Below are 5,965 nucleotides of genomic sequence, written 5' to 3'. Positions count from 1 at the left end.
TTTGCCTTGTACTTTCATGTGGTTCATTTTTCCCTGCTGTGTCATTTTCTCTAGCTTTCTCTATTGTCTCCTTTTTCAGATTACAGGATTGTACCCTCTCTTGTTTCTGGGATATTCCCCCTTGTGGGTGAAGGTGATATAGGGGCTTGTGGTAGGCTTGCTGATGGGAGGGACTGGTGTCTGCCCACTGGTAGTTGGAGCTGAGTCTTGTCCCTCTAGTGTGTGGGGCTTTACCTATTGGTGTGATTAGAAGTATCTGTGTGCCTTGGAATACTTTAGGCAACCTGTTTGCTGATAGGTGGGGCCATGTTCCCACACTATTTGTTGTTTGGTATAGGACTTCTTAGCCCTGATGGGTGGAGTGAGATTTTTCCAAAACAGTTTTCTCCAGATGAGCTCATGCTGATGATTTTCCCTGAGCCCTCTGCCTTTAGTGTCGTCCCCACAGTGAGTCACAGTTGACCCCTGCCTCGCCAGGAGACTCTCCAAGACCCACAGACAGGTCTAACTCAGGTTCTTATCAAGTCTCTCATATTTCCTTGGAATCAGTGCATATGAAATCTTGTATACCCCCTCCAAGAGTGGAGTCTTTGTTGCCCACAGTCTTGTGGACCTCCTGCATTCAGGATTATGGGCCTTCAATGCCAAATGCTCTGGGGACTCCTCCTCCCAATGCCAGACCCCCAAGCTGTAGAAGTTAATGTGGGTTCATAACTCTCACTCCTCTGAGAGATCTTCTGTTATGTAGTTATTTTCCAGTCTGTGGGTCACCCAAATGGTAGATATGGGATTTTTATAGCACAAGGGCACTCCCCTTATCATCTCCATGTGGCTTCTTCTTTGTCTTTGGCTGTAGAATATCTTTTTTTTTCATACCATCCAGTCTATTTTGTTGATGGTTGTTCAGTATTTAATTGTAATTTTGTTTTCGTGAGGGGAGGTGAGCTTGTGTCCTTCTCTCTGCCATCTTGTTGCTGAATGTCTGATGCCTTTTTAAACAGAATAGGTTTCTCTTTCTTTCTTTCTTTCTTTCTTTCTTTCTTTCTTTCTTTCCTTCTTTCTTTCTTTCTTTCTTGTCTTTTATAGAGCTGCACCCATGACATATGGAGGTTCCCAGGCTAGGGGTCTAATTGGAGCTGTAGCCACCAGCCTACATCAGAGCCACAGCAATGTGGGATCCAAGCCACATCTGCGACCTACACCACAGCTCATGGCAACACTGGATCTTTAACCCACTGAGCAAGGTCAGAGATCAAACCCACAACCTCATGGTTGCTAGTTGTATTCATTAACTGCTGAGCCATGATGGAAGTTCTGGAGTAGGTTTCTTTATTTCTTTTATACATATCTCAATATTACATAGAAATTCAAGGGACTCCTGTTAATTTTATATCCTGCAACTTTACTGCATTTGATGTTCGTTTACAAAGGCTCTAGTTTCTAGTTTATTATTCTTACCTCCTTTATCATAGAATAAAGATCTTATAAATGTGTGTCATTTTGGGGCTTTCTATTCTTTTCCTTTGATCTCTGTGACGTTTTGCTATAGCAGTAAATTCTTTTGAATACTGTAGCTTTGTCGTACAGGCTGATGTCTTGGGCCATGATTCCTGGGGCTCCGTTCCTTCTCAAGATTTTCTTGGCCATTCATGATCTTTTCCTATATGAGTTTTAAAATTATTTGTTCTGGTTCTGTGAAAATGTTATTGGTACTTTGATAAGGATTGCATTGAGTCTGTAGATCACCTTAAGTAGAATAATCATTCTAACAATATTAATTTTTCCAATTCAAAAACAATATATCTTTCAACCTTTTGCTTCATCCTCAATTACTTTCATCACAAATATTTTACAACCTTACTTATGTTGATTCCAAAGTTTTTTGAAGTGACTGCCAATGGAATTATTTACCTAAGTTCTCTTCTTATAGCTAATTATTAGTGTTTTGATATAAAATACATTTATTCATATTCATTTTGTATGTTGCAAATTTATTAAATTCATGGATAAGCTTTAGTTATCTTTTAATGACATCTTTAAGGTTTTCTATGTATAGTATCATGGAATTTTCAAACAGTGATAGTTTTGCACTGGTTTTAGTGCATGTCACATAAAATGCCTCCTTTAAAAATGAAGTTTTTATTTCACACAGCACACTGTGACTCCAGAAATTAAGTCCTATTGGCCTTCAGAGCCAAATGCCCTGGGCGCTAATCTGCCCAGTGCAAGATCCCTGTGATGGGGAGCCTGACATGTGGATCATAACTCTCTCTCCCGTGGGAAATGCTCTGCAGTATAATATATGTCTAGTTAATGTGTCACTCACCTGAACGAAAGAGGCTTAATTATATCCCAAGTATGTCCCTCCTATGCATCTTGCCATTGTTCCTTATTTATATTTTTGTTGTGGAAGATATTTTTTGGTAGGTTCTGGTATTTTTCGTCAATTTCTCTGCAGAAGATTATGATTTTGGTATGCTTATGTGGTGGGCTCAGGGTCTTTCTACACCAAAATCTTTGTCAATCTTTGCTAGGATAATTATATGGAATCATTACATGTGTGTATAATTTGGTTCAGGAAAATGAAGGGTCATACACAGACTACTCCATTATTTTAAAAGTTAAATAATGTACATATTTTATTAATTCTGGTTGAATGCAACAAAATATTGTAAATGTTTTTCAAAACTAACTTTCCAAAAATGCTGGAAGATCATTATTTTACAGTCATGAAGTAATTGAGAGTGTCAAGAGGAAAGGTGAATCTATACTTTTCAAGCCATCTCATAATTCACAAGTTGACATAGCAAATTTGAAGTTGGTACATATGCAAATAAGTTTGTGGCTTTATGGAATGTATTCAACAAGACCCTATTTATTCTACCTATGCTGTCCAATAGTTCATAATTATAAGACGTGGTCCATTCCCTTTGGATTTACACCATCCAGGTCACCATCTTCATTGCTCTGGTTTTCTCACCTCTAATATTATACTTATTCAATTGATTACCACCATTGTAATAGTTATACAATGCCAGCAACATTATTTCACTGCAGTTTTCAAAAACCTTGGTCACAAAAATGCAAGAAATGAGACTTTAAATTGAATTAGGAATGGATAAATTATTGGGACACTTATCTCTCCTGCTTTTCTAACCACATGACCTTTGGTCATGTTATTCTTTTCCTGGGGCATCAGCCCCTGTGCAGGTACCCTCATCCCAGCAACCTGTCTTATTTGGGGATAGCATTTTGTCACCATTCAACACTGAGTCCAGGGTTTTATTTCCACCATTCTTTGTTTGGATAAACTCACAATTGAGAGGTACCTGATGTGTCCTTATGACCTATATCCTTTCATGGTAAAAGGATGAGCATCAAAATAATCTTTTTTACTACAATTATTTGCCCAAACTACACTTAGAGTTCAAATTTGTAAGGATAGTATCTATGTTTAATTCATATTCTAAACTCATGTAGCTCTTCTTCTCAAATTATAATATATGATAAGAAATATTTTGTTGAGGAAATGAGGGCTTGAATGCTTGACATTTTCCCTGCTTGCTTGAATAGTAGGTCACACACTTCAAATTTCAGCACAAATATTATCTCATGTGGAAAATAATATTTTCTGCTTGAAGGAACACTGGGGTTAATAAATAAAATAGATTCAATTTTGGCTTAACATTTTTCCCACAGTACTTTATAGTTTCCTGGATTTCTGCTCTACCACAGGTAGTAAACATTTCAGATAGGTAAAACCCACAGGATCCTTCAGGTTTGGATCATGAGGAACAAAGAAGCCATTCAATAAAGCAGGCAGAAGACGATTGTCACAGTGATGATCAGTCACATTAATATGAACATGGTTTCTAAGATTTGTCGCACTGCCAACAAGAAGAAAGTAGAAACTAAAAGGGAGAATATCTGATTTTTTATCATTTATTTTTAAGTGATTTTAAGTATACACTTGTACCATGAATAATAACAGTAAAATTAACACATATAGATCACCTGTTAACAATATACCACTTTTGCTTCATCATTTTTTCTCCCTCTCTCTTTCATCAGTTGCATACTTTATGATATTTTTCTATATTTTACCTATGCATTTTCTAAGAATATGAATATTATCCCTCAGAATTACAGTGCAGTTAATTTCAGAAAAATACAATATGAATTCAATATAATTATAAAAATAATTTTTACACAGAAAGAGTTTAAAATGTAAAGCTTTCTAGTACAGGGAAACAATTCCTCTCAAATATATATAGTTGACACATTGTGATATTAGAATATGAAGAATAACATTGGCATTTTATATAGAGAGTATTTAGCATGGAGAAAAATAAACAACTAGTGTAAAAATCTATTATTTCTTAGTTCACTGGGAAATAGATTCCACATTCCACATTTTCTTTAGAGCCTCTGTGACATCCTTATTCCTAAAGCTATAGATTAAAGGGTTTAGCAAAAGGAGTGAGTATGGTATAAAAGACAGATACAACCATGTCTTTCTCAGGAGTGTGGTAGGAGGTAGGGAGCATGTAGGTGTAGATGGCAGCCCCATAGAAGAGGATGACCACAGTCATGTGGGAAGAGCAAGTCATAAAGGCCTTCTTCTGACTCTCTGCTAAATTCATTCTGTGGATGGTGAGGAGGATGAAAGAGTAGGAGCTTGAAATGATTGTGAAAGGGATGAGGAGCATGAGGGTACAACACAGGTACATAAGTGTCTCATAGATGGATGTGTCTGAGCAGGAAAGCTTCATTACAGCAGGGACCTCACAGAAGAAATGACGATCTCTCAGGATCTGCAGAAAGGAAAGGTCATGGTGATGGGTGTGAGCATAAAGCCTTCCACTGATCCCAGGAACCAGGAACCAGACACCAAGAGGACCCACACTTTATGACTCATGAGAGTAAAATAATGGAGTGAATGACAGATGGCCACATAGCAATCATAGGCCATGGCAGCCAGAAGAAAATATTCTGAACTTCCAAGAGTCAAACAGAGAAACATCTGCATTCCACATTCAGGGACTGAGATCTTATTCATGCCCATGACCTGGTCCATGAGCATCTTGGGCACAGTGAGAGAAATGTACATGTCCATAAGAGACAGCTGGCTGATAAAAAAGTACATGGGTGTATGGAGATTGGCATTAGAATATATCAGAAGTATCAGGATGATATTCTCAGACAAGGCCATCAGTAATAACACAAAAATGACTGCACAAAGAGAGTTGGGTGTTTAGATAGAGAGAAGAATCCCACCAGGATGAAATCCAACTGTCCAGTGTGGTTGGCCACCAAGGTGGAGTTGCCCATAAGGTTTCACCTAGACCACCAAAGAAAGCTTTGGGATTAAAAACACTCACACCTGAAATGAACATATAGTGAGCTTGTGCTTTGTGTTCATGTGTGTGCAAGCACGGAAGCCTGATTGTTCTAATGGGTGAAAATGTCATAAGACTGTAGACTTTCTAATTATAAATTCCCTGTAATTCAGCAAATTTAGTTAAAATCTAAGAATTCACAATTTTGTTTAAAAACGTGGTTACTTATAGTAAAAATATAGTCTTGTTATAGAATTCAGAATAGAATCATCTTTTCTGTTTTAAAGATCCACTTGAATCTTAAAAACTCTTGGAATATATATTCCATGTTAGAAAGAATTATAAAATAACTGAAACATAATTTAGGGAAAATGCATACCAGTGGTTTGAGCTCCCTTTGCTTGTAAGTTCAGGCCTTGTTGTTAGGCAGTTTTTGTGTGTCTTTGGAGAATACCATACATTCACAGGAGTGGACAGTGTTCCTCACCACTGGCCAACCCCTTAGGACATCTAGAGAGGAGCTCAGACTCTAAGACAGGACTACAGCTGTCAGTTCACTCTGTTCTCCATGCATCAGTCGTCTGTCCACACTACATAAACAAGGGATAATAATATTTCAGATATGG

The 5,965-nt window shown here is 37.5% G+C and overlaps 1 pseudogene; it reads right to left on the bottom strand.

Annotated features, from left to right (window-relative positions):
* Positions 1–4,384: 4,384 nt before the first annotated feature.
* Positions 4,385–5,331, bottom strand: LOC125124562 (olfactory receptor 2T5-like; annotated as a pseudogene).
* Between the last annotated feature and the right edge of the window lie 634 nt (positions 5,332–5,965).

Source organism: Phacochoerus africanus, chromosome 4 (assembly GCF_016906955.1).
Source record: "Phacochoerus africanus isolate WHEZ1 chromosome 4, ROS_Pafr_v1, whole genome shotgun sequence".
In the NCBI taxonomy this organism is placed as follows: domain Eukaryota; kingdom Metazoa; phylum Chordata; class Mammalia; order Artiodactyla; family Suidae; genus Phacochoerus; species Phacochoerus africanus.
The sequence above is the reverse complement of the archived record's forward strand: the minus strand, read 5'-3'. Positions and strand labels throughout refer to the sequence as shown.